Source organism: Heterodontus francisci, chromosome 19 (assembly GCF_036365525.1).
Source record: "Heterodontus francisci isolate sHetFra1 chromosome 19, sHetFra1.hap1, whole genome shotgun sequence".
In the NCBI taxonomy this organism is placed as follows: domain Eukaryota; kingdom Metazoa; phylum Chordata; class Chondrichthyes; order Heterodontiformes; family Heterodontidae; genus Heterodontus; species Heterodontus francisci.
This window is the reverse complement of record NC_090389.1, coordinates 40,110,252-40,123,954: the sequence shown is the minus strand read 5'-3', so window position 1 is coordinate 40,123,954 and position 13,703 is coordinate 40,110,252. Positions and strand designations below refer to the sequence as shown.

Sequence of the window (13,703 nt, the reverse complement as noted above, 5' to 3'; positions counted from 1 at the left end):
TGTGTCTGGAGGGTCTTCCGTTCCCCCTGCACAGGAAATCTCTCTTCCTTTGCACCTCCTCCACCTAGACCTCTAATGCCCATTTGAAAACCTTGGTGCCTGCTCTCTCCTGTGTTATGCCTTTTTTTTCATCTTTCCCAGGTCAGATTCAGCTTCAAAGGACTGCCAACACCTGCTCCAGCCACAAAGCACCTCCCCTTTAAGAGCTGCAGGCTAAATTTAACCGGTGCTAGCCACTCATGATAGTGGCCCACTGCTCAGGTATCCAGTTAAACAACAGCACGGTTAGCAGCGGCTTGGCATTGCAGGCATGTATTTCAGCAGGCAGCACATTTGCGTTCTGCCTGCATTACAGTCTATGATGCAGGTTAATCGTGCATCATGATGCCTACACCCAGTTTCCGGGGCTATTGAATTTAGCCCCCTCGATTTTACATTAGCTAACATTATTTCATTAAGCTCGTGAACAGTTGCCAAACATGAAAATTAATGGCCTGATTAAATTTTGTTGTCTTGTTTGTTTCAGTTACAGATCACGAAGCACACAAAGAAAAGCTTCACACTGCTGAAAACACAATAATGGATTAATTTAATTTATGATGGAAAACCAAGTACGATACAGCAAGCATTTAACTGATCTCCTGACAGCTTAGCCAATGCGTAGCTGAGCCATACAGACCAAGAAAACCCCAAGTTTGATGTTCTCAGCCTCCTTCTTCTCTTCTTAGGCAGTCCCTCAGGAATGAGGATAACTTTCTTCTACTCCAGGGTTGTGAGTCCTTAGGTGTCTGAATAGTGCAATTCTGAACTGCACACTCTGCCACAGGTGAGGTGTTTGGTGAGGCGAGTGAATGGGATGCTCGAATTTCTGAAAGCTTCTTCTGTTGTTTGCACTTGATCATTGCCTGGGCATGTCGACGTTGTTCAAACTGGCTAGCACCTTCATGGATGCTTCTTCTCCATTTTGGGCAGTCTCGGGCAAGAGATTCCCATGACTCAGTGGAGATGTCACATTGTTTCAAGGGAGGCTTCAAGGACATTCTTGTAGCGTTTCCTCTGCTCCCCTGGTAGCCTCATGCAGTGACGGAGCTCAGAGTAGAAAGCTGGTTTTGGGACTCTTCTGTCAGGCATGCGGACAATGTGACCCGCCCAATATAACTGACTAGCCACGACGTGTGTCTCGATACTGGCGATGTTGGCCTGAGACAGGACACAGATATTGGAGTGCCTGTCCTGCCACTGAATTTGCAGGATCTTGCAGAGACACCGCTGGTGATATCTTTCCAGGGCTTTGAGATATCCGCTGTACAGTGTCCATGTTTCCGACACATACAGGAGAGCAGGTAACACTGTTGCTCTGTAGACCATGGGCTTGGTGCCAGGTTTGAGGTTCTTGTTGTCAAACACTGTTTTCCTCAGATAACCGAAGGTTGCGCTGGCACAATGGAGGCAATACTGAGTTTCATCACCGATGTCTGCCCTTTCTGAGAGGAGGCTCTCAAGGTATGAGAAGTGATCCACATTAAACGCCTGCTTAGGTCAGGAAAAAGAACCAGACTCGAACCCGACCGATCCACAGCGGACCCGAGCCCGACCTGGCCCAAGTCCCTCCAATTTCGCCCCGAACCCGACCTGACCCGAGCCCGACCATCCCTTTACTTACCTTCGGACTCGGAACCTCCCGGAAGCTGCAGCGCATGTGTGATGATGTCATAGTGACATCACTCATTCACTACGCAGACTCAGTTTCGTCCCGGATTCCCAGCTCGGCTAAGTTTTTTATTTTTATTACTTAATGGCAGAGCACTTATCGTGTGTGTCCGGCCTGATCCAACCCGACCCGAGCCCGAAAGCCGGACCCGGAAGAGGGACCCGACCCGACCCGATTTCGACACATGTCGTCGGGTCCCGTCGGTTTCGGGTCAGGTAGCAGGCCTTTAATCCATATTGTTCAGTGATTCGCCTGGATCGTGATAGTTGGTGGGCAGTGTTGCACTGTGGGAGCAGGCTGGTAGAGGACTTTTGTCTTCCAAATGTTTAGCTTAAGGCCCTTTCTTTCATACGCCTCTGTGAATGCATCGACGAGGGTTTGAAGCTCGCCCCCTGCGTGTGCACGTATGCAAGTATCGTCAGCATACTGCAACTCGATGACAGAGGTTGGAGTAGCCTTGGTTCTGGACTGGAGGTGATGTAGGCTAAATAGTTTCCCATTTTCAGCCAGGGCAACAGCAAAGGCACTACAAGTAACCTCGGTCACTTTTCTCCCCAGCGCTAACAAGAGGAAAATTAGCCATGGTTCTAGCTCCTTAAGTGTGATCCCCTAATCTTTGCTAGAAATTGCACCTACGGATTCTAGGTGGGAACAGGGTTGGGCTCAGCTATGACTCCTCCAACAAATATCCTTCGAACATTCCCGGCAAAACCTCTGATTAAATCACTTCCATTTTAGATAATCCTTTTACAGACCAATCCATTCCTATTCACAGTAATATAGCTCATTATACCATTGTTACATGGACGAGGTAAAATCACAATGAAAGAATTAAAAAAAAAACAATTTCACTGTTTTTCTTTCCATTGCACAGTGACCTTATAATAAGTTAAAAATTAATTGGGAGAAATGCATAATCACGGTTTGCAGCAGGACAAACATAATAATATCAATGCAGATTGTCACCCAAAACATTGAAGGTTATATGGAAAGGTAGTGAGTGCATTGATGTTCTGATTCATTGTGAGAAGTGCTAGAATACGATTTATGCCAATGATTACCAAAACAGTGAGTTCCTTACACTAATCATGCTATCAGGAGGGAAGCACTGTGTCAGGAGCTTCACTATCAGAATGAAGGGAAACTGGGAATCATCTCAACTGCTGTTGCATACCTTGCGTATTGAAGTACAATCAGAAGCAGCATCAGCTAACAAAGAAATAGGCCAAGAATCAATGTTTTAAAATCCAAGTGCCAAGATAGTTCATGGCACCATTTTAATATGTTATTTACAAAACTGTCAGCTCAAGACAATTCCATGAACTTTGACTTTCTCCTCTCCTCAACAGAAAGAATTACAGTCTTACATGGCTCAGAATGTCTGAAAGTGTTTCACAGCTAATTAATTACTTTTCAACTAGTAGTCACTATTGCATTGGAGGCAAACACAATAGCCAATCTGCCCCTAGCAAGGTCCTGCAAACAGCAAGGAGGTGAATGTCTAGTTACTGATTTGGTGTTGTTAGTTGAGGGAGGGATGTTTGTCAAGTCACTGGGCGATATCCCTGTTCTTCGAAAAAAAGTATCGTGGCATCTTTTACATCTATAAAATTAAGCACATGGGGCCTTGGTTTAACATTTCATCTGAAAGACAGCACCGTTGAGGATGAAGCACTCCCTCAATGCTGCACTGGTATCTACCCTGGTTATCACTGGGAATTTCTTCACAAGTTCACCCTATCAATCAGCTTCTCTAATTTCAGAGACCTTGTTGATGCACATTTCTGTGGTTTATGCCAATCTTCCACCACAGTTGCAGTAAACAATTAGGAGAACCCCAAGCAAATTTGTGGGCTGTGTGCCCAAGTCTTGGAGTGGGGCTTCAGTCCACAATCCTTAAGGCAGTGATTCATGCTGTGTCCCCAAATTGATGGTTGACCCTTCCAGTATTTCACATAAGTGGTCATTCTTCATGTGGGAGCTTAGATAGTGCCCACAGGTTATTTCACTGTGAAGGGAAATCACAATCCTTCTCTCAAGTAACATCCATATGTGTTCATTTTTCCATAGAAGTCACTAGATAATGACTAGGAGTAAAAACTCTAGTCAGGAAACTCCTGACTTGTACATTGAGACACTTTGGGAAGTCAGAAAGTCAGCCATTCACCACAGAATAGCGAGCCTATGATCTTCTCTCATAGCCTTGACATTCCTGTGGCTGGTCCAGTTGCATTTCTGGTCAGTGGTGCCCCCTAGGATGTTGATGGTTGGGGACATGGTAATGGGAACGTCATGGGGAGATGGTTATGCTCTCTCTTGTTGGATATGGTTATTGCCTGGCAGTTATGTGGTGGAAAAGTTACTTGCCACTTATTAGCCCAAACCTGGATGTTGTCCAAGTCTTGTTGTATGGACAGCTTCATTACTTGAGGAACTGCAAATGGAACTGAACACTGCAATCATCAGCAAACAGCCCCACTTTGCACTTCATGATAAAGGAAGGTCATTGAGAAGCACCTGACGATAGCTGGGCCAGGATGTTGTCCTGAGGAACTCCTAGATTGCTGAAGTGATTGCCTTCCAACTACCAGAGTATCAGCATTGTCTCTGATATGATTGCAGACACTGGAAAGCTTCCCCCCTAGATCCCCATTTGATTTCAGTTTTACTAGGGCTCCTTGTGCTACATTTTATTGAATGTTTCCTTTATGATAAAAGAAGTCACTCTCACCTCACCTCTGGAATTCAACTGTTGTGCTTATGTTTGGACTAAGGTTGTAATGACGTCTTTGAGCTGCGTGGACCTGATAGAACTCAAACTAAGCAGATTAAGTGCTGCTTGATAGCACCGTTGACAGCTCCTTACATCATTTTGCTGATGATTTGGAGTAGACTAATAGGGTGGGAATTGTCTTGGTTGGATTTGGCCTATTTTTGTGTGGACAAAACATAACTGAAAAACTTTTCACATAGTTGGGTAGACACTAGTGTTGTTAATCTACTGAAACAGCTTGGCTAGAGGTGCGGTTAGGTCTGGAGCACAGGTCTTCACTGCAGCTGGAATGTTGTCAGGGCCATAGACTTCACTGTGTCCAGTGCACTTAGCCATTTTTTGGTGTCATGTGGCGTGAATCTAATTGGCTGAAGACTGGCATCTATGATGGAAGGAACACCAGGTGGATACTGAGAAGTATCTTCCTTTCGGCACTTCTGGCTGAAGATGGTTACAAACGCGTATCTTTTGCACTCAATGAACTAGTTGGGTTTTTTTGATAATCTGACAACTCCATAGCCACTTGTATTGATACTAGCTTTTTATTTCCCGACTCCATAAAAGTCTAAATTTAAATTTTCAAACTGAACTCTCATTCTCTGGATTATCAGTCCAGTAACCTAACTACACTATTGTACCCAATCTAGTGTAAATTGTGTCAAGCTACTAAACTCAGCTGCACTTAGGTGGGAAAGCTCTGAATTGGAGAGAAAATTGGAGGCTGATGTAATATGATGCCTCCTAGCTGCTGGCTTAAAGCAGCTTTCCTGGAGGCCTGAGTGCAGCAGTGTTTCGCCTTTCACAAGTGTTGTACAGGGTGGGAATAAAATAGAGGGATTTTACATAGAATGTACAGCACAGACAAAGGCCACTCAAACCAACTGGTCTTTGCTGGTTTATGGCTCACACGAGCCTCTTCCCCACTCTACTTCATCTAACCCTATAGCATATCAACAGATCGAATGCATCCATCAATTATTTTAAATCACAAAATATATTCACTTTTTAAAGATTAAATAACATTGTCACACGATCGTATTGTACCGTCATTAGGTTGCCAAACATCTTGCCTACACAGCAACATATTTTATTTCACTATAATATTCTCAGAAACATTTATGGTTGCACAAAGTATTTCATTGGTGCCAACTGCCAGTGCTGCTGCAGTGGTTTTGGCATTATGATACATAACGCAAGCGAATGCACTAAGTAGACTCCACTCCTCTGCATATCTGGTGAAGAGTAAAGCCGCAATTTTAACCTAACACATCTGGAAAAAAGGAGGCACAATTGGGTCGGACACCCGATTTAAACCCTTCCTGATTTTACACTCCATTGACTTCAAAAAAGCTGAAAAGTAAACTGGGTTTAATTGGGCATCCAAACTGAATGCCCCCCATTCTCATGTTAGGATAAAATTGAGGTTGCAAGCCTGGAACTTCCTTGGTGCTGCTCCTGCTCCACTGCCGTAATTTGACTTGAAACCCCACTTACACGAACTACCAATAAAAGTTACAATGCTAGAGTGGATACATCTACAGGGACTTTCTGGGACAAATACATCTTGTTTAAGTGTTAAGTTACTTCAAGAATATTTCTGTTCATTCATGTCTATCAAATATTTACTGTTGAGTATATGGTAAGGGTCAAACGCATTTAACTGTATAGTTTTACAGCATATACATACAACATACGCATATTTAAACTACAGATTAATGGCCTCTGTCCTCACTTCTGCAAATGCTAATCTGCTAACTGTTTGACCTAGCACTTCATAATTCACGCATATCAGTCATCCTTAAAGCTAAAGTATTATTGCAAGTGTTTCCAAAATGACTTTTTTTTTTAAAAAGCATGATTACTGTTGGAATATATAGTCCAGACAGCACAACTTAATTGTGGAAAATCAGCTTCAGTTACGAAGCCCCCACACTCTGGAATTCTCTCTCTAAAGCCATCTAAATCTCTACCTTGCTTTCCTAAATTAAGACCGTCCTTAAAACGCATCTATTTGACCAAACCTTTGGTCACTCGCCTAATAATTCCTTTTTTAGCTTGCCATTCATTTTCCTTATGTCTCAGTGAAGTACCTTGGGATGATTTTCAATGTTGCAAACGTTGCATAAGTGCAAGTTGTTAACCAAATAATTCCATGACATACGTGTTTTTGATTTCTGAAATAATCTGAAATTAATTAGTTCCAGAGGAAAAATTGCTGCTCAAATGTCAGCTGTAGCTTTAATGTAACAATCTCACTCAACTGAAAGAAACTTAAAATACAAATGAAAAATGTAAATACTTCTGCACATATTTGGTCCTTCCTCCCAATCTTCTCAAATTCTCTCTGCCCTATTTCACTTAAATTTTACTTTTCCTCAATTTAGTCTAACCTAATCTAATGTTAATTTTTGATGCATGAAACATTCAAACCTGGAAGGAATGGAACAAAGGTGAGTAAATGGAGTTGAGGTACAAATCAACCATGATATAACTGAATGACGGAACAGGCTCGAGTGGCTGAATGGCCTACTCCTGTTACTCTAATCCTATGCAATATCACTGGGCAAGCAATCCCATGAGGGGCAACATGGAGAATTGTTGGAACTGGATAAGTAAACTCCACAGTGCCACAATACTAACACTATGTTCTCATGTGAGCACCTGAGCTATTGCTAGGTTTCTGTCAATGATAAGAGATATCAAATTATTGTGTTGCCATCAATTTTCCCACCACATAATTGGGAAACAATCACACATCCACTCAATACATTCCTCTGATAGTCCGGCTGTGATTAGAAACTAAATGCGTAGGGAAATGGATGGCATGCAAGTTTTAAGAACAGTGCCATTTATTCTTTAGTTGTCAGTTGATGGTCACAATAATAGAATTTACTAATGGTCTACAATACACTTGTTACAGCCACAGGTGGCATATAGTGTAAGATGGTCAATTCACCTTTTGGGGTAGCTGCTGAATAATTTTAGGAATGTAAACTGAACAGTAGGGCCTGGAATTTTGCTTAGCTGATCTGCCAGGAGATGGGGGTAGTGGGTGCAGTCAGAAAGGCGTGGGGGGCATGTAAGTTGGGATTCCCCCACATACTGTGCTGTTTTAACAACTCCACAGTGTGTACCTGATTGACCAGCTTGACTTCCAGTCAGATGGGGAGCTGGTCGGTGCAGGCCACAGGATAGAGTAAATCTGCACAGGGGAGGGGGGAGGTCAGAGGCTTGAGGTATTGTGGGGGGGAGAATTGGCGGCTTCGTGGGCAAGGTTGGGAGAGGGAGGGCAAGGGTTGCCCAATCGTTGGGATGGCTCAGGCAAGCATACTGGATTCAGGAACTAGGCGTTATGGCACTCACCTCCTGGATCCGCTAAGCCCTCACCTGGCTGTAGCTGCCTGTCGGGTTTCCCGGGGTTTGGGAAACACAGCCGTCCATAGTTAAAATTGGAAAGTTGAATAAAATGACGCTCGAAGCCTCATTATAATATTTTAAAAAGTGCTAACCTGTCTCTTGGGAGGGGGTTGGTCATCCACCCATCTTCCCACTTCAGTTAAAGCCAGAAGTGTGCAGGTTGGCAGCAGATTTGGGCCGGAATCCAATTTTTAAAGACTTTAAACTCAGTCCAACCCAATCCAAACCAGCCTTTTATTTAAAGTTACAATTCCCCCATATATGTCGAATTTTTGTTTGTTGCATTTATAAAAGGGTTGTGCATACATGTAAGCAGACCCATTTGACATTTGCAAATGACAATAGACCTGTTTTGCTCATGTGGACAGTTTTTTTCTTTAACAAATATTGGCCCCCTGGGAAAGGAAGAAATTAATCTTACTTCTGAATAAGGAACTGAAAACCAACATTTTTCTTAAGCCAGTTGTAGAAATCTGTGTAATATAAAAATATTTTTTTAATACACTCATGCGTCTTTTTGAGTGTTTTTTTAAAATGAAAAGATATCAAAGCAATCCATCACTTGCACTTATAGATGATCCCAACCAGTTGTAAAACTATATTGGAATGTTTTATCAAAGATCTCTTTTTCAAAGGCGGCTTCATTCACAAGTCACAGAGCAACCATGACCATTTAGTAATAGTAATGTTCTGCTTTATTACTGTACAACTTTATCTCTAAACAAGGAAAGAGAAATGTGCAAAAGATGCAGACATTTCTTTATGCAGACAAAAATTTGCAGATCTAAGGTTCCTCCAATTTTAATTATATTTATTATAATAGCTTTACTTTGACTGACATATTACTCACACAGAAGTCTCAGGAAAATTCCTAAAGCTTTCAAAACAGCAGACATACAGATGTGAACCACACCCCTTCCCCAGTCTGCTTATGTAATGGACAATGGCTGTTAACACAAACATCAAGATGTCTTAGAAAGGACAAAAAATTAATTTACATCTTCAGTGAGAGACAAAGGTGGGGGTGGGGATGAAATCTTTTGACTTCACAGATTGTCCATAATCCTGAAGAGAAAATGTACAAAACAAGAGAAACTACTTCATTCAGGCAGAACTACGACAATCTGGTTCTAATATCTGATATACATAGCAATTTTTTTGACAAGAAAAACATTTATTCTAAGTCCTTAATCTTTAATGAACTAGTACAAGTTGCAAAGTAATTGCATAGCCATAATAACCAATTTAAGTCATTAAAGATATGCTACATACTGTACTTGAGAGGAATCATAAAGAATACATAATCAAAGACCAAATTCTGAACTGCACAAGCAAGAAGTGGAGCGGATTGATGCTGTAACATTGTTTAAACCACATTCTCTTTAGAAAAAAATTCAAGTTGGACAGTACAACCTGTATGGATGGCAGCAATCTTACTGTCTTGATATCTCATCTAGCTTTCCTGACTGGGCATCATGCCAACAGGGGTAGACCGCCCCTCATTGTCACTTCTATAGTGTGGCGCTTGCACTAACTGCTGTTATTCTAGGCTTCAGGAAATATTCTAACCACTGGATGGGCTCCAGTACTGTGCAGTAATGAGTTGCAGATTTGAGCCGTTTGGTGTGCGTATGCTGGGACAATGCTATGGTGTGTACAGCACAGTAGTTCAAATGCTGCCTATACAAACTGAAGGAAAAGGACCCTCGGCTCCCAACAGAAAAAGCCTCAGACTTTGAAGAAAAGTTAGCATTCATCACCCACCGTGATACTCATTCAGCCAGCATTCAGAAAAAGAGAAAACACTACACTACTTGACCTTAATGGGAACTCTTTAAACCACACAAAGATTTTACTTTAAATCATTATTAAGATGTGAAAGTTGCTTTGAGTTTTTTTTTTATAACCTTGTGGATGTCGGTTCATTAAAGGAGAATTACGCACTAGTAAAGGCTAATTTTTAACAGTCTGTATTTTTTGCTCAGTTTATTTCTTAAACCCACTAATATTGTACAGGAAACAATGAGCACTACTTGAAACGACCACGTCATGACGTTTCATTGTTGCCTGTACAAATGTTTTATGATCCTAGAGCAGCAGACATTTTTCACCCAGTAAAAAAATTATACGAATGAAGAATATTTTGAACCGAGAACAGTTGGTTACATCTCAATGTACAGACAATTCTCATGTACACTAATCCAAAACATTAAATTTTGTTCCACATCCTGCTACATAGTTTTGTTTGATAGCATTTTTTTCCACACAAATGAAAAAGCCTGAGTACATAGTTCTTGCATTACCTCATGCCTACATGCAATATGTTGACTTCACTTGTTTAAACTACACATTAAGAAGTTCATTGTGGAACCATGTGGACATAACATCTTCAACACAGCTGCACATCACATAAACCGCAATAGGTGGCAGCAGCCTTCCCATGATTCCAAACAGAGCAGAATATTATTTCCACAATTTTAATGCCCCTGCTTGTGGCAGTGCTACAAAATAAAACTATATTTTTCCACAGTACTAGTGGACTATCAGCAAGGGTCCAACGCTGTGGTTCCTAATTACCTTCTTCTTCACTCTTGATCCTGCGGCTCCCATAATTAGTTACCTGGGGCTGCAATCCAATTTGAAGTGATGACAAGAAAGTGATCCATGAAAAGTAATAAGTTAAATCCAATTTCAGTCTGCCTCTAATTAAATGCACATGGAACTAATGACTCAACCCTACCATTTTCAGTGATAATGTTAATTAGCTAGGTGGGAGTCTCTTTTGCAGGATTCATTGTGTAAACCAAGTGGTGGGGGAAGGGATGCCCATAATTACACGTGACATTTTAGTAAAATTGTTAGCAATTTGCACATTTATGGCCAGTCCAGTACACTTAGTTTGGCTTTTGTCCCTCCTCAAAACAATTTTAGGCACTGTACATCAGTTTGGAGAATTAATTTACACATCTCCAGGCAATGTTTTGCATTCCAATATGAAAAGCTGATAACATTGTACACAACATCTGCTTCATACAATCCACAAACACAGAATTTAAACTTATTTCTGCAAGACTACCTGAAAACTAATGATGGCTTAGGAAGATTGATACTTTATTCACTTTAAGCAAAAGAAGACAAAAGTCTGAAGTTAAAGTCAGCACGAAATGGATCAAAAATTCAGACCAACAAACAACAATTAATTGGCCCAACTCATACTCTAGAATGAATATTCCTACACCTTTCAACAATTGCCATCTTTACTAGTTTACTGACAATAACATTTTTGCAAGTCAACGTCAAAGAAAAAGCAATTCCTACATGTTGGACTAGCTTTGGTAGGTAGAGTTGAGCCTAGCCTGTCCATTATGCCAACCTTTCTGGCTGGGGTTTGTTGGGGGTGAGGGTGTTGGTGGGGAAACTGGGCAGGAGGCAGAGATGTGTAGGATGTGTGGAAAAAAGGAGTATAGCCATGATCTGTGACAGAATATTTGCATGTGTAGTCTTGTTTGAGGTGGGGGTGGGGGGTAGAAGGAGGGATGTAATGTTCAAATTCAGTTTGAATTATGCCAATCACATGATTGCAAAGATTTTTTTTTTGCTGGCACTGAAGTTACTTAATTTTTCTTAGTTTTCCAGTGAAGTCAAGCAACGGTCAGCATTGTGGAGTATTTTGTAATAGCCACTCAAGGCTGTCTGCTTGCTCACAAACAGACTCAATATTAATCCTTCAGCTGCAGAAAACCGGAAGTTTAAATCCTCTGATTTACAAATCCGGTTTTAACCAAAAATCCTTTCTTAAGTTATCATCGCTATCAGGAGAGTTAAGCAAAGATATTTTTTACATGATTACAACTGAAATTTCATCTTCCCCCAAAGACTCCAAAGAGTTAATCCAGTGAGAATTTCAGGTGATCCCAAGCACAATCCCTGGTCTGTGCTCAATTATCTGATCTCTGTCAGTGCAGCAATTTGGGGGCTACCATTGGTCGCACTGCCCCTGGGTTATGTATAAGAAAATCGACCAATCCCATGACTCCTGCAATAATGTCTATAGGCTGATTTTTTGCTCTGGGGCAAAAGCGGGAGTTTCTGAGTCCCCAACCTGCCCAGGGGGAAACAATCAGTCTTTGGCATTTTGAACGTGGTGCCCCCTTAATTGGCATGGAGGCAGGTTCCCTGTCCAATTAAGGGTGGCAGGCAGACTCTCGAAGCTGGATGAGAGGCCGTCCAGCTTGAGAGGAGCAACAGGCTGCAGTAAAGTGTAAGTAACTGAGAGGGTGTGTCAACATGAAGAGGTGCCCTCTCACTGACCTTTTAATTAAAAAACAGAAAAAACAGCCAGGCCACCACTGCTTTTTTTTGGAGGGGGTGGGGGGGCTGGTGAGAATCCCTCTACAGGATGGTCTTTGGCTGCACCCGCACCCAGGCAAGCAGGAAAGGCCTCCAGGTCTGCCTGGAGCACTGGCCCCCCTGGCCTGCTGCTGGGTGCACACTCCCAGGCAGTTAAACTGTTCCCCCGTCACATTGGGAAACTGGAGCAAGCTGGGATTTACCCCTGGTTGACAAGGGGCGGCACAGTGGTGCAGTGGTTAGCACCGCAGCCTCACAGCTCCAGCGACCCGGGTTCGATTCTGGGTACTGCCTGTGCGGAGTTTGCAAGTTCTCCCTGTGTCTGCGTGGGTTTCCGCCGGGTGCTCCGGTTTCCTCCCACCTCCAAAACACTTGCAGGTTGATAGGTAAATTGGCCATTGTAAATTTCCCCTAGTGTATGTAGGTGGTAGGAGAATGGTGGGGATGTGGTAGAAAATATGGGGGTAGTGTAGGGTTAGTATAAATGGGTGGTTGTTGGTCGGCACAGACTCGGTGGGCCGAAGGGCTTGTTTCAGTGCTGTATCTCTAAATAAAATAAAATAATAAAATAAATAAGGCTCTTAATGAGCCTTCCTGGCTTCCCGCCTCGTGGGGGCAGGTAGCACTGCCGGCCCCAAAGCTGCCTTGGCAAAAATGGCCAGTGCTGGGAACAGGGTCAGGAAACTGACACGCTGGCCGACGCTGGTATTTTTGGGCCCCATCCACCTCCATTCTCAACCTCGATGGGGGCCTGAAAATTCAGCCCTATGTGTGTGGATGTCAGTGGAGAACAGGACTGCAGTTAGTGGAGGTGCACATCGTTAAGGTGAGAACAAATTGCCAAACATATAAAGCTCCAACATCAATCACTTTTAGACTTTCTTTTTTAAATACTGAAAGCATAGTGGCTCAATTAAATCTTTCTTTACCATGAAAATATTGTAATCCTAACTCAAGGCCATGGTACTTAAACTCAGTTTAAGGAAATACAGAAAACTTTTATTAATGTACAATTTTAGTACGGCCACTTAAAATGGCAAGAATTCATATTACTGGAGTACATTTCATATAATATAGATTGTGAATGACAGACAGCAAGACAATGCAGAGAGCAGAAATCATTCATGGTATTAATAGTGTATAGATCTATATATAAGTGTCAAGATCCAATTGCATCAGAATAAATGTATGCATTTAATTACTCTTTGAATGCATTAATAAGACTGAATATTAATAATGATACTTCAGTTCAGTGGCATCAAGCCTTCATAAGAATCAACAATTAGTTTATAAGAGAATCTACTGTAAGAGTGTCCACTGTTAACCTCTGTAACAAAATTCCTAGTTCGACTATGAAAAGTGGTTGGTTTGATGGTTTCAAATTATTTGAATCCTGACAAATAAGATGAAAGGTCAAAGCAGTCATATTTCATTTTCTAAGGGAACTTTTAG

General features: G+C 42.0%; 1 protein-coding gene across 19 annotated transcripts in view; it reads right to left on the bottom strand.

The window, feature by feature from the left end:
- LOC137380025 (forkhead box protein P1-like) overlaps window positions 1-13,703 on the bottom strand; it is a 621,483-nt gene that overhangs the window by 224,310 nt on the left and 383,470 nt on the right. The window lies entirely within an intron of this gene.